At 50.5% G+C, this 11,440-nt stretch overlaps 1 protein-coding gene across 2 annotated transcripts in view; it reads right to left on the bottom strand.

Moving 5' to 3' along the window:
• The window catches only part of DGCR2 (DiGeorge syndrome critical region gene 2), a 72,903-nt gene that overhangs the window by 61,184 nt on the left and 279 nt on the right, over positions 1–11,440 (bottom strand). The gene's annotated exons all lie outside the window — the stretch shown is intronic.

Here is an 11,440-nt window from a genome sequence, read left to right as displayed (position 1 = left end):
GCTCGATGCAACTAGAGAAAGCCCACATGTAGCAGTGAAGACCCAATGCAGCCAAAATAAATAAATAAAATAAATAAATTTATTTAAAAATATATAATAAAGAAGACACAAATACGGACTTCCCTGGTGGTCCAGTGGTTAAGACTCCATGCTTCCACTACAGGGGGCATGGGTTTAATCCCTAGTTGGGGAAGTAAGATTCCACATGCTACGTGGTGCAGCCAAAAAAATAAAAATGATAGAAATAAACAGAAAGACATCCAATATTCATGGACTGGAAGACTTAAGAGGTCAATACTGGGACTTCCCTGGTGGTGCAGTGGTTAAGAATCCGCCTGCCAATTCAGGGGACACAGGTTTGATCCCCGCTCCGGGAAGATCCCACATGCCGCAGAGCAACTAAGCCTGTGTGCCACAACTACTGAGCCTGCACTCTAGAGCCCATGAGCCACAACTACTGAAGCCTGCTCGCTTAGAGCCCATGCTCCGCAACAAGAGAAGCCACTGCAATGAGAAGCCCACGCACCGCAACTAGAGAAAGACTGCGTGCAGCAATGAAGACCCAACAAAGCCAAAAATAAAGAAAATAAATAAATTTCTAAAAAAAGAGGTCAATACTACCCAATCTACAGATTCAATACAATCCTTATCAAAATGCCAATGATTTTTTTTTTGCCAAAAGAGAAAAATTCATCCCAAAATTAATGTGAAAACTCAAAGGACCCTGAACAGCCAAAACAATCTTAAGAAATAAAAACGAAGCTGGAGGCCTGACACTTCCTGATTTCAAAACATAGTAAATTACAAAACTACAGTAAACAAAACAGTGAGTGGCATAAACAATGACAGATAGGCCAATGGAACAGAATAGACAGCACTGAAACAAATCCTCACATATACGGTAAAATGATCTTTGAGAGAGTAGCAAGGTTACACAATGTGGAAAGGATAGTCTCTTCAACAAATAGTGCTGAGAAAAGTGGACATCTACGTGCAAAAGAATGCAGCTGTACCCTTACCTTATACCATATACAAAAATTAACTCAAAATGATTAAAGACTTAAATATAAGACCTGAAACTATAAAACTCCTAGAAGAAAACATAGGAGAAAAGCTTCATGACATTGAATTTAGCAATGGTTTCTTGGATATGACACCAAAAACACAGCAACAAAGGCAAAAGTAGACAAAGGGACTACATCAAACTTAAAATAACAACAAACTAAAAATGCAACCTACAGAATAAGAGAAAACATTTGCAAATCATGCATCTGATTAGGGGTTAGTAACCAGAATATATAGAAAACTCCTAAAACTCAACAGCCTAAAAACAACCCAATTCAAAGACAGGCAAAAGACTTGTTCCACTAATGTCCTTTTTCCATTCCAGGATCCAATCCAGGACACCACATTGCAGTTAGTATTACAAAGGAATTTCTTCTCTTTAAAAAAAATATTTAGGGCTTCCCTGGTGGCGCAGTGGTTGGGCGTCCGCCTGCCGATGCAGGGGACAAGGGTTCGTGCCCCGGTCTGGGAGGATCCCACATGCCGCGGAGCGGCTGGGCCCGTGAGCATGGCCGCTGGGCCTGCGCGTCTGGACCCTGTGCTCCGCAACGGGAGAGGCCACGACAGTGGGGGGTCCGCGTACAGCAAAAAAAAAAAAAAAAAAAATTTATTTATTTTTGGCTGCATTGGGTTTTAGCTGCGGCACGCAGGATCTTTCGCTGCCGTACGCAGGCTCTTCATTTCAGTGCGCAGGCGGTGCGTGGGCTTCTCTCTAGCTGTGGTGCACAGGCTTAGTTGCCCCACGGTATATGGAATCTTAGTTCCCCGACCAGGGACTGAACCGGCATCCCCTGCTTTGCAAGGCGGATTCTTAACCACTGGACCACCAGGAAAGTCCCACAAAGTAATTTCTAATATACTCCATCAGAAGATTTTAAGGTAACAAAATAAAAAACATTCATTAATAGCATTTATTAATGCTAAAATCTAAATAATTTAATTGTAATAAATTTTACTTGGCCTTTCTCTCCACTGCTGCTGACTGGTTGTCTACTCAACATACATAATTCTCTTCATACCATAAAAGCAAAACTGGAAAAAATATTTTAAGCAAACAGCAATATATACTAATGAGAGTTGACATGTTAAAACTATAAATATCTACTCCTAAAATGATACTTGAATTTACCCAGGAAAATACTACAACCCACTGGAAAAAGAAATGTTTCCTTACCAATTAGTGTGATGAAATAGAAGCTTGGTATAATAATGAGATTACAGTAAATACTTTTCTCAATATTATTTGTTTAATAAATGTGGTTTCAAATCAATACAGTTTTGAACCTAACTGTTTAACAGACACACATAAGAGAAGAGAATTAATCCAAATAGCTTTTGGACTCAGTAGTTTGAGTGCATACCATCAGTCTAAAGACAAAAAAAGAGCTGGAGGGCTTCCCTGGTGGCGCAGTGGTTGAGAGTCTGCCTGCCCATGCAGGGGTCATGAGTTCGTGCCCCGGAGCGGCTGGGCCCGTAAGCCATGGCTGCTGAGCCTGCGCGTCCGGAGCCTGTGCTCGCAACAGGAGAGGCCACAACAGTGAGAGGCCCACGTACCGCAAAAAAAAAAAAAAAAGGAGCTGGAAAAGAAAAAAAATTCCCAAACTCTTAACTCAGTCAGTCTGCTGTTGGTAGTGGTAACAGGTATAGCACTCCTGAAATGGTTTTCTGTGCACTGTGGGAATAAGAAAATAGTAAATCTACTGACGTTGTCAGAAGCTCCAGTTCTACTGTAGAAAAAGGGCGATACCAATATGAACCAGAGAAAGGAAGCAAGACCCTGGGATGCTGGGTTGGAACTAAAGATACAGTATGAACTTATAAACAAAGAGACTCACACGGACACACCCATACGCCCACACTACAGAGAGGGACACACGCCCCAGCTGGACCGAAAGGTCTAGCGGCAGCAAGGTCCTCTTGGCGATGAACACGCCTAGCACCAAAATCTTGGTTTCTCCAAGAATACCATCTCCCACTAAAAGGAACCAGTGCTCCGTGGAAAAATGCTGGGGGCAGGAAAGATACAAGATGAGCTTGGTAATGAGGAATGTTCAACAGCGCTTGGGGCATGTCAGAAGGATATAGGAGCCAGCCTGAAGGGGTTCCCACTGCCCAAAACAACTGCAATATAATCACCAAAATGAATGACAATAATGACTATCATGCATTGAATAAGAAGAATCCATGAGTCCATACCGATGTTAAAGAGGAAGAACAAGTTTTTTTACAGTAGACTAGTATTAAATGAAAAAGGAATAAGAGAAAACCATCATTTAGCAATCATCACAGCAATAACTGATTCAGGCAAGAATCATCAATAGATGCTTAAAACCACTGGGCCAGGGCTTCCCTGGTGGTGCAGTGGTTAAGAATCAGCCTGCCAATGCAGGGGACATGGGTTCGAGCCCTGGTCTGGTAAGATCCCACATGCCGCGGAGCAACTAAGCCCGTGAGCCACAACTACTGAGCCCATGAGCCTAGAGGCTGTGCTCTGCAACAAGAGAAGCCACCACAATGAGAAGCCCACACACCACAATGAAGAGCAGCCCCCACTCACTGCAACTAGAGAAAGCCCGCACGCAGCAACGAAGACCCAATGCAGCCAAAAAAACCCACAAAAAAACAAAAAAAAACCCACACTGGGCCAGGTGATCTGTCTCCCTAACGAGTACCTACTGACCACAAAGGGGGAAAGAAAGCCACCTTTCCAGTCAAGAAATGCAGTCAAAGCCACCTCACCACATGGCCACAGTTAACAAGGCCATTCCTGGGAGAAGCTGCCAGCTGTGCCCAGGATGCACGCGCTGAAGGGGACTCAATGTCTCGGGGGATCACTCCTGCCAAAGAGGCGGCAACTGAATCTGACCACGAGGAAACAATCTGATAAACCCATAAGGAGGAATATTCCAAAAAATGGCCAGCCTGTACTGTTTAAAAAGTCCACACCACAAAAGACAAAGAAAGCTAGGGAACTGTCCCAGATTTCAGAACATTAAATGCACATGACGATTAAATGCAGCAGATGATCCCGGGCTGGATCCTGGATTGGGGGGAAAAAAATGTGTGGTGAATGGGACAACTGGCAAAGTGGGGATATGGCTCATGGTACTATCCCCGTGTTAGCAGTCCTAAACGTGCTTCTGGGAGAATGGCTTGTTCTCAGGAAATAGGGGAAAGGAACTTAGAAATGAAGGGTCATGTCTGTGTGTGCAGATACATTTCATCTCTGGACGTGCGCGCACACACACACACAAAGCGTGCAGATGTGGGACGAGTCAGATGCCACAATCGGTAAATTTAAGTGAACTGTATACAGTTGGAGCTCACAGTACTATTTTTGCAACTTTTCTAGAAGCATGAAATGTTTTCAAAGTTAAAAAAGTTTTGGAAAAAGAACGAGGTAACCCTCTGCCTTCCTCTGAAGGAAGATACTTTGAAATCTTAATTCTTTTTGGAATTAAGGCTTCTTCATGCCAATAAAACATGCAGATCATTGGATCTTAGGATTTGGTTTCGCTTTTGCCAGTAAGGCACCTCACAAATGAGTAATTTTGTTCGTGTCAAAGTTCCTCTAAATGGTCACTCTGAGTCTAAATTATCCTTGGTGAAATTATGTCATTTAGGTAAATAAGCACAAGAATTAGAGTTATAGCATAAATACATGTAAAAACCAGGTGTCGACCTGGAGCTGCTGCAGATGGTTTTAGGCTGAGACAAGCCCACGAGATCAGGTCCTCAGCACCTGCCACCACCTCCAACCGTGCAGCTTCGGGTTGAGGAAAAGTTGTGATAAGAGGTCGCCTGGAAGAAGGCCCCGCAGGCAAAACAAGACTGAGGAAAGTTCTTAGAAAGGCTTGTCTAAAAAAAAAAAGAATGAAGTAAAGCTGTATGGACTTACCCACAAAGACCTCCAAAACACTGTCAAATGGAAAAGTAAAAATAAAAACTTGTAAAGAAAAGTATAATTCCGGGCTTCCCTGGTGGCCCAGTGGTTGAGAGTCCCCCTGCCGATGCTGGGGACACAGGTTCGTGCCCCGGTCCGGAAAGATCCCACATGCCGCCGAGCGGCTGGGCCCGTGAGCCATGGCCGCTGAGCCTGCGCGTCCGGAGCCTGTGCTCCGTAACGGGAGAGGTCACAACAGTGAGAGGCCCACATACCGCAAAAAAAAAAAAAAAAAAAGCATAATTCCATTTACATAAAATAATGTATGAATTTTTATAAGTGTGAAAAAAAAAACACCATCATATTTCCAGACTGTGCTGGGCTTTTCCACAGCTCACACACCGGTCTGGACCCACATCCTTCTCATGGATGGGGTGGAGGAGAGAATCTGAAGAACGTCTCCCTTCCGGAAGTGGCCAACAGACCCCCAGACGGCTGCTGCAGAGCCCACCGCATCCTTTCCAGGCCCTTCCAGGCCTCCTGTCCCATCTCATATGACCATGAAGCTCTGTGGGTAACTGACCGACCCAGGGACCCTAGGAAGTCACGAGTGACACATGAAAAGGCCCCCACGTCAGTAGACACGGTGGCAAGTGCGCAGGGGGTCCTAGAGCCTTACATCTCCAGACCGACCCTCCAGGACGCCCTCATGGTGGCTCCTGCCCCCTGTCCAGTGCCTCGTGGAACCCCAGGCAATCCTTCCCACAGTGACCAACTGCAAAGGAGGGTCCCCAGGGAGGAAGGAGGCTTCCCAGCAGGGCAGGGACTCAAGGTGGACCCAGAGGCCCTTGTAGTACAGCATCCACACAGGGCTCTGCTCTCAGCCCCCGCCTGTCCAACATGGAGCTGTCAACAGCTGAGGACAGAAAGACAGACCACAAGCTGATTGGACTGACAGCTCGCGGCCAGGGGCCCGGAAGCCAGCCTACAGCAAGGGACTGGAAGGGGCAGGGGCATGAAGGACAAGAGCCAGCTCCGGTGACTGGAGCAACGGCCACGCCAGGCGGAGAGGAGGGAGAGAAGGCAAGAGGCGAGCGTGTGCGGCCCCCACACCCGTCGGCTCTCCAGCGAGGCCAGTGTAGTGCGCCAGCCTGGGAAGGGCGGGCCACGTCCTTGGGCAGAGGGCACAGCCATCGGTGGGGCAGCCTGCGCCCCCCAGCCCCTCGCAGCCCCTGCCTGGGCGGCTGGTGAGCTTCTTCAGCGAGGACCCACAGCGATGAGAAGCCTCACCTGCCCTCACCTCTCAGGGCAGCTCACGCCTGCAGAACGATCCTCCCCGCAACAGCGTGAGGCCCGGGCCAGCTGGCTCTGCAGCAGGCCCCCCCGAGTCCCTGGTCCTTGCCACCCCCACCGGGGCAGCTGCGAGGCCCGCTGGCAAAGGGAGCCGTTGCTCTTTATGTCAAAATATAAACAGCCATTTGTGCATTTGTTCAATAACTGATTTCTGAGCACCCACTCTGTGCCAGACCAGGCCCAGGAGACCCAGCATGCATGTGACAAAGAGCAAACCATGTCAGCGTGAACAATCCTGGCCCTGTCCAAAGTGTTGTGACTGTTTGGGGGGCTCTGGGCAAGCCACCCCCCACCTCCGGTGGCAGCTGGACTCAGCGCTCACGAAGCATCAGGCACTGGTCACAGCCACTGCACTCCCTGCCTCCGAGTCGGGGGGCTCTCCCGAGAAATATGTCCTCGTGTGCTGGCACGTCCACGCTGTCAGGGGGTCCTACACTCCCTGAATGCAATTCATGGATAATGCTCACAGCTTCTGTGGAGCATTTGCTTTACATCTTTACACTTTTTAGAACTTGATACCAATCCACTTTCATTCTCATATCTCCACAAAGTACATACACTCTGTTATTATGTCCATGTCACAGATGAGGAAACTGAGGCAACGAGAAGGCACACAGTGGGCAGCAGAGTGGGGCCAGACCCCGGACAGTGCAGCACTAGGCTTCTTGTTCTCAAACCACCACCCTGGGCTCACCTGGATCCAGCAGAAGCTCCAGGGAAGCAACCCCAGACCTTGGCTTTCCTCTCTCCCAGATGGATGCCCAGAAGCCCCAGAACACTCTGGGACCCCGGGTCACCACGCTCCGACCACGGCCCACAGGCCATTCACCCTCCCCTGGACTTGCCCTGCAGAGGCCAACAGGGCCAAGCTTGGAGCCGCAGGACAAGATGTGACTTCTTTCATGAAACATCCCAGGTCAATAACAACATTGCAAGCCCACCCATCACTCTGACTGGCAAACAAACTACCGGTCCAAGATTGGGCTCTCGGGATCACACTGGCCTGCTCCGCAGCCTGGAAGGGGAAGGGGCTGCTCACCAACTCCTCAGCACCCAGACACCAAGCACAGGGACAAGGGAGCAGCCCAGCAGCAGCTGGAGGAACAGACGTTTAGTGGGCCCCTGCTATCTCCCAGCTCCTAAACGCTGTCACTGACACACTGCACTCAGAGTCAACTACCAGGTATCGCCCTGTGCCCAGTGCCAGGGAGGCAGAGGACAGTGTGAGCTATGGGATCCCCACCGGTGCAGGGCAGCCCAGTCAGTGCTGCTGCTCACGGGTGGGGGGAAGTCAGGCCTGAGAGGGACAGGGAGGGCGGCGATGACAGCAATCTGGGCCAGAGAAGCCACAGAGGTGCACACACATGTGCCAAAGTGCAGCAGCCACGCACCCCTCACTCCTGAGACCAGAACCACCAAATGAAACTCTACCCCTGACTCAGGCTCTGGGGCCAAGCAAGCTTTGGCTGCAGTGCTGCCTTTCCCCTTCGCCACGGCAACACGGCGCCTGCACGCAGCATGCAGCAGGCAGGGAGGCATCACTGTTCATCTCTGCTCTCAGCACTGGCCAGAGTGATGGGGGGGAAGGGTCATGACATCTTCCACTTACTCTCAAATGGTTCAGAAAACAACCACGTGTGCACCTGCATATATACACACGTGCATACGTACACACATGCCCTCAGGGCGGGGACAGTGGGGGTAAGGCAGATGAGGCAATATGCTAACAGGGAGGTCTGGGCAGAGGATGCGCAGGGCTCTTTGCAATAACTTTCTCCCTGCAACTCTTCTGTAACTATGAAACCATTCCCCAGCAAAATATTTCTTTATAAAAAAAAAAAAGAACAATTCATTAGCTAGTGAGATTGGAAAGTCTATTATGCTACTTTCCAAGTAAAAAGAATCCAAGTGTTAGGCCCAAAGCCCCATCTGTCACCAGGACAAGCTCGGCAGTGCTGTGGGTTGGGGCTGAGCAGGGGCTCCAAACTCGGGAGGCGCCTGGCAAGCCCCGGGCAGACTCCACTTTCCAGCTCCGTCTGTGAGCTTTGGCCACATCTGCTTGTGAAATATCCCCCCTCTTCCTGTTCACTAACCCATGTGCCGCTCCAGAGGCCACAGGCGCTGGCTGGCTCACTGAGGATTTGTCAGTTCGGCACAGCCAGCAGGAGGGGTCCCGAGTGGCACAGGGGACAGAACCCTGAACTAGGAGCCAGCCCGCCACACACACCCTGGTCTGTGCCCCAGCTCTGCTGCTCCTCAGCTGTGTGACCTCATGCTCATCACTGGCCTCTCCCAGCCAGCTTCCCAGAAGCACAAGGAAGACAGCGTCCCCTATCAGGCCAAACAGGTGAAAACAAGCTCTTCCAGAACTGCGGCCTCAGCTCACTCAGTGAAGGCAAGTACACGGTGGGGTCATCCTGGATGGAGCTGTGGCCAAAACCATGGCAGGACTTCCTTTCGTAACTGAAGCTAGAAAAACATGGTTTTAGAAAGAACACTTGATGCTGCATTCCCTGAGAATGGGATGCAGATGGAGAAAGGTCACTGCGATGGTATCGCAGTCGGTGGCCCCCAAATGCCCCTCCATGTTTGTCACCCCTCGAAGAGGTCCCCACCCTTTTTTTCTCACCACAGTCCCAGAGTATACAACACACACCACTGTCATTCATGATGCCTGATCACAGCAGGGACCTGAGAAGAGGGCTGGTTCTACCCCTCAGATCAGAGTATTCAGATGGAAAAAGTTCTGCACCCTCACCTGGAGAAACACTGGGTGGATCAGGGGAACAGAGGTGGCCTGGGGGTCCACAGCTGGGGTTAAGGACAGACAGGGCAGGACATAGACAGCTGGAAGGGAGAGAGCCAAGAGTGCATGATGGCGGACAGACCAGACTTCTAGGACTGAAACCTCATCCCAGCCACCTGGTGTCATGAGTTCTGTTTCATTTCCCCCATCTGTAAAATGGAGGTAGCAACAGTATCTAACCCACAGGGACCACCTGAGAGCCCCTGGCATATAACGCATCCTCAATCAACCAAGATCAAACATGCATTTAAAAGACATTGTGGGGACTTCCCTGGTGGCGCAGTGGTTAAGAATCCGCCTGCCAATGCAGGGGACACGGGTTCGAGCCCTGGTCTAGGAAGATCCCATATGCCGCGGAGCAACTAAGCCCGTGCGCCACAACTACTGAGCCTGCGCTCTAGAGCCCATGAGCCACAACTACTGAGCCCGAGTGCCACAACTACTGAAGCCCACATGCCTAAAGCCTGTGCTCCACAATAGAAGCCACCACAATGAGAAGCCCATGCACCGCAACGAACACTAGCCCCTGCTCGCCGCAACTAGAGAAAGCCCGCGCACAGCAACAAAGACCCAACACAGCCAAATAAATAAATAAATAAATAAAATAAAAAATAAAAGACATTGTGGCAGAAGGTCAAGTTCAGCACTTTCCTGTTGCCCCGCTCTGTGAACGGCCTCACACCCTAGCCTGCATCAGGGGAGCCAAAAGTGCTCCATCTGGCAGAAAGCCTCCTGGGAAGCAGGTCTGCCTGGTTCCCTCCTCACACCCCAGTGTGGGTCTAAGCCAGGACTCTGAGAAAAAGCATGCAGACTAAGACCAGAAAAGCCCCCCTCCCAGGCGCCAGCCAGCAGACCCCTACCTGGAAGGACACAGCACATACAGGTACCCAAGGAGAACATCTGACCCAGAGTGAGACCCACCTTGCTGCTCAACCAAAAGCAGGGAGCCAGTTGGAGCCCCCCAGGTTTTGCAGGGCAACTCAAGACACCACCAGGGGCTGCTACAAAGTTCTGATGTGGGGAGTCATGGAATGAATAGTATAACTTTGCTCCCTCAACCAGAGCCACCTCCTGCCCCAACTCAGACCTGAGTGTGAGGCCTCCTGAAGCCCCCCCTGCTTTGCAGGGGCACACGGTTAGCCACCTCTGCCGCTACCTCATCTCTGCTTCCACACCTGAAGAGCACTCCTACAGGGAGGGTATATTCTCTTCATTTGAGCATCCCTAGTGATGGGCAGGTGGGGAGCCACGCCAAGACACTTTCTGAATTGCTGCTGGCCAGCTGGCAGGATATGTGGACAGATGGAAAAGGAGTTGGGGACATCAGTCACATCCATCCACCCAGGGAAGAGATGCTGGACCCGGAACCAGAGACACCCCGAGAAAGACATGTATGACGTGTGGCTTCACCCCTCAGAGTCCACTGACATAATGTGCAAAATCGGGACCCAGAAGTCGGACGGGATGACTCTTACTTCTCCACAGGTATAAACATGTTTTCTAAAGAACGTAATCACAAGAGCCCACAAATCCATTGGCTCTGGTCCCCAAGAGCCCATACAGCACTCTCCTCCACAAGTGCTGGCTTCCGTTCCTACCGGGGCCACCCCACAACCAGTCACCCCACCATCCAGAGAAGCATCGCTGGACACTCCAGCTGAGTGTGGGCCAGGGTCCTGGCTACCAAGTGGACACTGGGGAGGAGGCAGAGCACTCCGTACAGATGGCAGAGGCAGCAAGAGGTGCAGCGTGCCCAGGCAGGAGCCTGACTGGGGAGCCTGCACACCGCTGTGCTCCCCTGCCTGCTGTACACACCCAGGTCTTAAAAGCACCCACACAAGGAGCCCTGGACTTCTGCCTTCATGGGCCCCTTCCAACATTTAAAAAAAAAAATCAAGAACCACACTTTTCAACTGCACCGATATATAAACTAATGTATTTATATGTGCATGTTAACAGTATTTCCTTCAACCTGAAAGTTTAGGGCTTTTTCCTGCTGACTGTAAAAGAAAACACTTTTACAGCCCACCAAAATAACCTTGGATCCCCGGCCTCCTGTGCCTGACAGATAAATCGGCCCTGCATTTGGGGTCTTGATTTCTCGCTGGAGGAGGAGGTACATCAGAAAGAGATAAGGATCGTCCAGGACCTTCTGCTGCCGCGATCGCAATTCCCCACCACAGGCTTCCTTCAGAAAACGCAAGCCCCCGGGGGCTCCAAAAGCATCTGAGGGTCACAGACCAGGAGCACCCCCGGTGCCCGGCTCGGCGGCTCCCGGGCCGAGCGACCGTAACCAGCCAGGGGCTTCCAGGTGCCCCGAGCCGCCCCCTCGA

This window comes from Neophocaena asiaeorientalis, unplaced genomic scaffold (assembly GCF_003031525.2).
Source record: "Neophocaena asiaeorientalis asiaeorientalis breed wild unplaced genomic scaffold, Neophocaena_asiaeorientalis_V1.1 scaffold110, whole genome shotgun sequence".
In the NCBI taxonomy this organism is placed as follows: domain Eukaryota; kingdom Metazoa; phylum Chordata; class Mammalia; order Artiodactyla; family Phocoenidae; genus Neophocaena; species Neophocaena asiaeorientalis.
The sequence above is the reverse complement of the archived record's forward strand: the minus strand, read 5'-3'. Positions and strand labels throughout refer to the sequence as shown.